Source organism: Zalophus californianus, chromosome 3 (assembly GCF_009762305.2).
Source record: "Zalophus californianus isolate mZalCal1 chromosome 3, mZalCal1.pri.v2, whole genome shotgun sequence".
In the NCBI taxonomy this organism is placed as follows: Eukaryota; Metazoa; Chordata; class Mammalia; order Carnivora; family Otariidae; genus Zalophus; species Zalophus californianus.
In genome coordinates, this window is record NC_045597.1 from 84919010 (window position 1) to 84926724 (window position 7715).

General features: G+C 36.3%; 1 non-coding gene across 1 annotated transcript; it reads left to right on the forward strand.

The window, feature by feature from the left end:
* The first annotated feature begins 4781 nt into the window (after positions 1-4781).
* LOC113921138 lies at positions 4782-4884 on the forward strand. The gene has a single exon (XR_003519540.1). It is a non-coding gene; the product is annotated as a U6 spliceosomal RNA (small nuclear RNA).
* The last annotated feature ends 2831 nt before the right edge of the window (positions 4885-7715 follow it).

The following is a 7715-nucleotide window of genomic DNA, read 5'->3' on the forward strand; positions in this document are numbered from 1 at the left end:
GAAGCAGACTCACCGCCGAGCAGGGAGCCCGATGTGGGACTCGATCCCGGGACTCCAGGATCATGACCTGAGCCGAAGGCAGTCGCTTAACCAACTGAGCCACCCAGGCGCCCTTATAAGAACATATTATGAGCAACTCTATGCCAGCAAATTAGATAACCTGGAAGAAATGGGTGCATTTCTAGAGATGTATCAACTACCAAAACTGAACCAGGAAGAAATAGAAAACCTGAACAGACCTATAACCACTAAGGAAATTGAAGCAGTCATCAAAAATCTCCCAGCAAACAAAAGCCCAGGGCCAGATGGCTTCCCAGGGGAATTCTATCAGACATTTCAAGAAGAATTAATACCTATTCTCCTGAAACTGTTCCAAAAAATAGAAATGGAAGGAAAACTTCCAAATTCATTTTATGAGGCCACCATTACCTTGATCCCAAAACCAGACAAAGATCCCATCAAAAAGGAAAATTACAGACCAATATCCTTGATGAACATGGATGCAAAAATTCTCACCAAAATACTAGCCAATAGGATCCAACAGTACATTAAAAGGATTATTCACCATGACCAAGTGGGATTTATCCCTGGGCTGCAAGGCTGGTTCAACATCCGCAAATCAATCAACGTGATACAATACATTAACAAAAGAAAGAACAAGAATCATATGATCCTCTCAATAGATGCAGAAAAAGCCTTTGACAAAGTACAGCATCCTTTCTTGATCAAAACTCTTCAGAGTGTAGGGATAGAGGGTACATACCTCAATATCATAAAAGCCATCTACAAAAAACCTACAGCGAATATCATTCTCAATGGGGAAAAGCTGAGAGCTTTTCCCCTAAGGTCCGGAACGCGGCAGGGATGTCCACTCTCACCACTGCTATTCAACATAGTATTAGAAGTCCTAGCCACAGCAATCAGACAACAAAAAGAAATCAAAGGCATCCAAATCGGCAAAGAGGAAGTCCAACTCTCACTCTCTGCAGATGATATGATACTGTATGTGGAAAACCCAAAAGACTCCACCCCAAAACTGCTAGAACTCATACAGGAATTCAGTCAAGTAGCAGGCTATAAAATCAATGCACAGAAATCAGTGGCATTCCTATACACCAACAACAAGACAGAAGAGAGACAAATCAAGGAGTCGATCCCATTCACAATTGCACCCAAAACCTTAAGATACCTAGGAATAAATTTAACCAAAGAGGCAAAGGATCTGTACTCAGAAAACTATAAAATACTCAGGAAAGAAATTGAAGAAGACACAAAGAAATGGAAAAACGTTCCATGCTCATGGATTGGAAGAACCAACATTGTGAAGATGTCAATGCTACCTAGAGCAATCTACACATTCAATGCAATCCCCATCAAAATACCATCCACTTTTTTCAAAGAAATGGAACAAATAATCCTAAAATTTGTATGGAACCAGAAGAGACCCCGAATAGCCAGAGGAATATTGAAAAAGAAAAGCAAAGCTGGCGGCATCACAATTCCGGACTTCCAGCTCTATTACAAAGCTGTCATCATCAAGACAGTATGGTACTGGCACAAAAACAGACACATAGATCAATGGAACAGAATCGAGAGCCCAGAAATGGACCCTCAACTCTATGGTCAACTTATCTTTGACAAAGCAGGAAAGAATGTCCAATGGATAAAAGACAGTCTCTTCAACAAATGGTGTTGGGAAAATTGGACAGCCACATGCAGAAGAATGAAACTGGACCATTTCCTTACACCACACACAAAAATAGACTCCAAATGTTTGAAAGACCTAAACGTGAGACAGGAGTCCATCCAAATCCTAAAGGAGAACACAGGTAGCAACCTCTTCGACCTCAGCCACAGCGACTTCTTCCTAGAAACATCACCAAAGGCACAGGAAGCCAGGGCAAAAATGAACTATTGGGATTTCATCAAGATAAAAAGCTTTTGCACAGCAAAAGGAACAGTCCACAAAACCAAAAGACAACCGACAGAATGGGAGAAAATGACATATCAGATAAAGGGCTAGTATCCAAAATCAATAAAGAACTTATCAAACTCAACACCCAAAGAACAAATAATCCAATCAAGAAATGGGCAGAAGACGTGAACAGACATTTTAACAAAGAAGACATCCAAATGGCCAACAGGCACATGAAAAAGTGCTCAACATCGCTCAGCATCAGGGAAATCCAAATCAAAACCTCAATGAGATACCACCTCACACCCGTCAGAATGGCTAAAATTAACAAGTCAGGGAACGACAGATGTTGGTGGAGTTGTGGAGAAAAGGGAATCTTCCTACACTGTTGGTGGGAATGCAAGCTGGTACAACCCCTCTGGAAAACAGTATGGAGGTTCCTCAAACAGTTGAAATTAGAGCTACCATTCGATCCAGCAATTGCACTACTGGGTATTTACCCCAAAGATACAAATGTAGGGACCCGAAGGGGTACGTGCACCCCCATGTTTATAGCAGCAATGTCCACAATAGCCAAACTGTGGAAAGAGCCAAGATGTCCATCGACAGATGAATGGATAAAGAAGTAGTGGTATATATACACAATGGAATATTATGCAGCTATCAAGAGGAATGAGATCTTGCCATTTGCAACGACGTGGATGGAACTGCAGGGTGTTATGCTTAGTGAAATAAGTCAATCAGAGAAAGACATGTATCATATGACCTCACTGATATGAGGAATTCTTAATCTCAGGAACAAACTGAAGGTTGCTGGAGTGCTCGGGGGTGGGAGGGATGGGGTGGCAGGGTGATAGACATTGGCGAGGGTATGTGCTATGGTGAGCACTGTGAATTGTGCAAGACTGTTGAATCACAGATCTGTACTTCTGAAACAAATAACGCAACATATTTTAAGAAAAAAGAAAAAGAAGAAGATAGCAGGAGAGGAAGAATGAAGGGGAGTAAGTCAGAGGGGGAGATGAACCAGGAGAAATGATGGACTCTCAAAAACAAACTGAGGGTTCTAGAGGGCAGGAGGGTAGGGGGATGGGTTAGCCTGGTGATGGGTATTAAAGAGGGCACATTCTGCATGGAGCACTGGGTGTTATGAACAAACAATGAATCATGGAACACTATATCAAAAACAAATGATGTAATATATGGTGATTAACATAACAATAAAAAAATTTAAAAAAAATTAGCAGGTATACAAAGAAGCAAGAAAATAAAACTCCCAATGAAGAGATGAATCAATCAAATCTAACCTACAACCTCATAGAGGTTTGAGTTAGCAAATAAAGACATAAAAACCAGAGGTAGGACTAAGGTGAGACAGAAGAGGCATGTAAGGCACAAAATTTCATGAGACACTGACTCTCAAACTTGTGTAAATTCAGATCAGACCAAGGGAAGTTGGAAAGGTAAAACTCTAAGCAACCACAAAAATAATAAGATAAAACCAACAAAGAAGATAGCATAAAGTCTTTTTTAAACTATGTAATAAATCCCAAAGAAGACAGAGAAATAAGAAAAGGAGACCAGAGAACAGATAGGACAAACAAAAAACCAAAAGCAAGATGATGGATTTAAATTTAATAACACCAATAGTCACATTAAATATAAATGGAAAAATACTCCCAAATTAAATGGCAGATATTGTCATATTGGATAAAGAAACAATACCCAAATACTGCCTATAAGAAATACATTTGAAACACAGACACAAATAAGTTAAAAGTAGAAAGATAGAAAAAAGATATATCATGCTAACACTGGCCAAAAGAAAGCTGGAGGGTCTGTATTAATATCAGATAAAATAGGTTTCAAAGGACAAAATATTACCATGGACCAAAATGATTATTTCATAATAATAAAATGTTTGTTGGATTAGAAGGACATAAAAATATTACCCACTCATGTCCCAAATATCAGAGCATCAAATTACATGGATAAAAAACAAAACTTCAAAGAGTAATAAATCTAAAACTATAATTAGATATTTCAATACCCCTTTCTCAGTAATTGCTAGAATAAGTAGACAGAAAATTAGCAAAATTAAATTTGAACCACACTATCAACCAACTTGATCCAAAAGATATTTAGAACACTCCATCTAAGTGAAATAAGTCAAGCAGAGAAAGTCAATTATCATATGGTTTCACTTATTTGTGGAACATAAGGAATAGCATGGAAGACATTAGGAGAAGGAAGGGAAAAATGAAAGGGGGGAAATCGGAGGGGGAGACGAACCATGAGAGACTATGGACTCCAAGAAACAAACTGAGGGTTTCAGAGGGGAGGAGGGTGTGGGGATGGGTTAGCCCGGTGATGGGTATTAAGGAGAGCACATATTGCATGAAGCACTAGGTGTTATGTGCAAACAATGAATTATGGTACACTACATCAAAAACTAATGCTGTAATGTATGATGACTAGCATAACAGAATAAAATAAATTTTAAAAAATAATGAGGGACAAAAAAAAGAAAAAGAACACTCCAACAAAAGCAGAATACATATTCTTTGCAAGTGTGCATAGACCATTTATTTGGATAAACTATATTCTGGATCATAAAACAAATCTGTATAAATTTTAAAGAATTCAAAGAATATGCAAACTGTTCTCTGTCACAAATATATTATATTAGAAATCAATAACAAGAAGATATCTTTAAAATTCCCAAATATCTAGAAACTAACATGCTTATAAGTAATACATAAAATAACAAAATCAAAAGTTAAATTAGAAATTAGAAAATAAATTGCTATAACTAATAAATTCAGTAAAGTTACAGGATACAAAACCAAAATATAAAAATATTTTGGTGCTCATTTTGGCATCACATATTCTAAAATTGGAACAACACAGAGCTTAGCATGGTCCCTGCACAAGGTAACATACAAATTCATGAAGTATTCAATATTTTTTTAAAAATCTGTATTTCTATGCAGTAATAACAAACTATCAGAAAGAGAAATTAAAAATAACCCAATTTACAATTGCATCAATAAGAATAAAATACCTAGGCATAAATTTAACAAAAGAGATGAAAGATCTATCTATACACTAAAAACTATAAGATATTGGGCGCCTGGGTGGCTCAGTTGGTTAAGCAACTACCTGTGGCTCAGGTCATGATCCTGGGGTCCTGGGATCGAGTTCCACATCAGGCTCCCCCTGCTCTGCAGGGAGCCTGCTTCTCCCACTGCCTCTGCCTGCCACTTCCCCTGCTTATGCTCTCTCTATCACTCTGTCAAATAAATAAATAAAAATCTTAAAAAAACTGTAAGATATTGATGAAAGAAATTGAAGAAGGCACAAATAAGTGGAAAGATATTCCATGCTCATGGATTGGAAAAATTAATATTGTCAAAATGTCCATACTACCCAAAGCAATCTACAGATTCAGTGCAGTTCCTATCAAAATTCCAGTGGCATTTTTCACAAAAATAGAAAAAAGAATCCTAATATTTGTATGGAATCACCAAAGATCCCAAAGATAGCCAAAATAATCTTGAGAGAGAACAAAGCTGGAGGTGTCACACTCCCTGATTTCAATCTATATTACAAATTATAATTATCAAGCTCTAGTATGGAATAGTCATAAAAACAGACACATAGACCAATGGAACAGAATAGAAAGCCCAGAAATAAACCCACACATATTTGGTCAATTAATTTATGACAAAGGAGCCAAGAATATAGCATAGGGAAAAGACAGTCTCTTCTATAAATGATATTGGGAAAACTGGACAGCCACGTGCCAAAGAATGAAATTCAATCACTATCTAATACCATACACAAAAATTGGATTAAAGATTTGAACCTAAAACTTAAAACCAGAAAAGAAGAGGGGTGCCTAGGTGGCTCAGTCAGTTAAGCGTCTGCCTTCTGCTCAGGTCATGATCCCAGGGTCCTGGTATAGAGCCCCACGTAGGACTCCCTGCTCAGTGGGAAGTCTGCTTCTCCCTTTCCTTCTGCCCTTCCCCTTGTTCCTGCTCTCTCTCTCTTTCGCTCTCTCCCTCCCTCAAATAAATAAATAAAATCTTAAAAAAAAAAAAAACAACTCCTAGAAGAAAGTATAAATGGTAAGCTCTTTAACATCAGTCTTGGTGATTATTTTTTGGATCTGACACCAAAAGCAAAAACAACAAAAGCAATATAAACAAGTGGGACTACATTAAACTAAAAAGCTTTGCACAACAACGGAATCAACAAAATGAAAATACAACCTACCAAATGGGAGAAGATATTTGCAAATCATGTATCTGATAAGGGGTTAATCTCCAAAATATATAAAGAACTCATACAAGTGAATGACAAACAATCCAATTAAAAATTTGACAGAAGACCTGAATAAACAGTTTTCCAAAGAAGACATACAACAGGTAATAAAAAAATGGTACTCAACATCACAAATTATCAGAGAAATTCAAATCAAAACCACAATGAGATATTAACCTCACACTTGTTAGGATGACTATTATTAAAAAGCCAAGAAATAAGTGTTGGTGAGGATGTGAAAAAATGGAAATCCTTGAGCACTGTTGGTGGGAATGTAAATTAGTACAGCCACTATGGATAACAGTATGGAGGTTCATCAAAAAATTAAAAATAGAACTACCATATGATCTAGCAATCCCACTTCTGGAAAAAAGAAGATCTTGTCATTTGTGACAATGAAGATGCACCTTGAGGGCATTATGCTAAGTAAAATGAGTCAGGCAGAAAGAAACAAAAACCATATGTTCTCACTTATACATGAAACCTAAAAATAAACAAACAAACAAAAACAAGCTCATAAATACAAAGAATAAATTGGTGGTTACCAGAGGTGGAGGTGGCGTAGTGAGTAAAGCGAGTGAAGGAAGACAAAGGGTAGAAACTTCCAATTACAAAATAAATAGTAATGGGGATATAATGTACAGCATGGTGACTATTAATTAATAATATTGGGTATTCCATATATGGAAGTTGCTAACAGAGTAGATCTTAAAAGTTCTCATCACAAGAAAAAATATTGTAACTATGTGAGGTAACAGATATTAACTACACTTATTTTAGTGATCATTTCACAGTGTATACAATTATCAACTCATTATGTTGTACACTTGAAACTAATATAATACTGTATGTCAAATATACTTAAATAAAAATAAAGAAAGAAAGAAAACAGGGTTTAAAACCCTAAAAAATATTATTTTTAGCTGAATGAAAATGAAAGCACAACACACTGAAATTTACAGGATGCCACTAAAGAAGTACTTAGAGAAAATAAAAGCACTAAACACCTGTATTTAAACAGAAGAAAGGTCTCAAATCAATTATCTCAGCTTCTTCCTTCAGAAACTAGAAAATAAGAGAAAATTAAATCCAAAGGAAGTAGAAGAAAGGAAATAATAGAAATAGAAAAAGCAGTAAGACAACAGAAATAAATCAGTGAAACCAAAAACCAGTCCCTTGGAATAATTACAACTATTGTTAAACCTCTAACCAGACATCAGAAAAAAAGAGAGAGAAAGAGAAGTCACAGATTATCAAAACTATGAATGAGAGAAGTGATATTTCTACAGATTTTACAGATATTAAAAAGATAATAAGGAAAAATCATTGTGCTGGTTGAATAGTGTTCCCAAAAAATTCATGTCTATCTGAAACCAGTCAATGTGACCTTTCTGGAAATAGTGTCTTTACATGTGATCAAGTTAAGGTAAGGTCTGATCAAGTTAAGGTAAGGTCATAGTAAATTGGGTTAGGC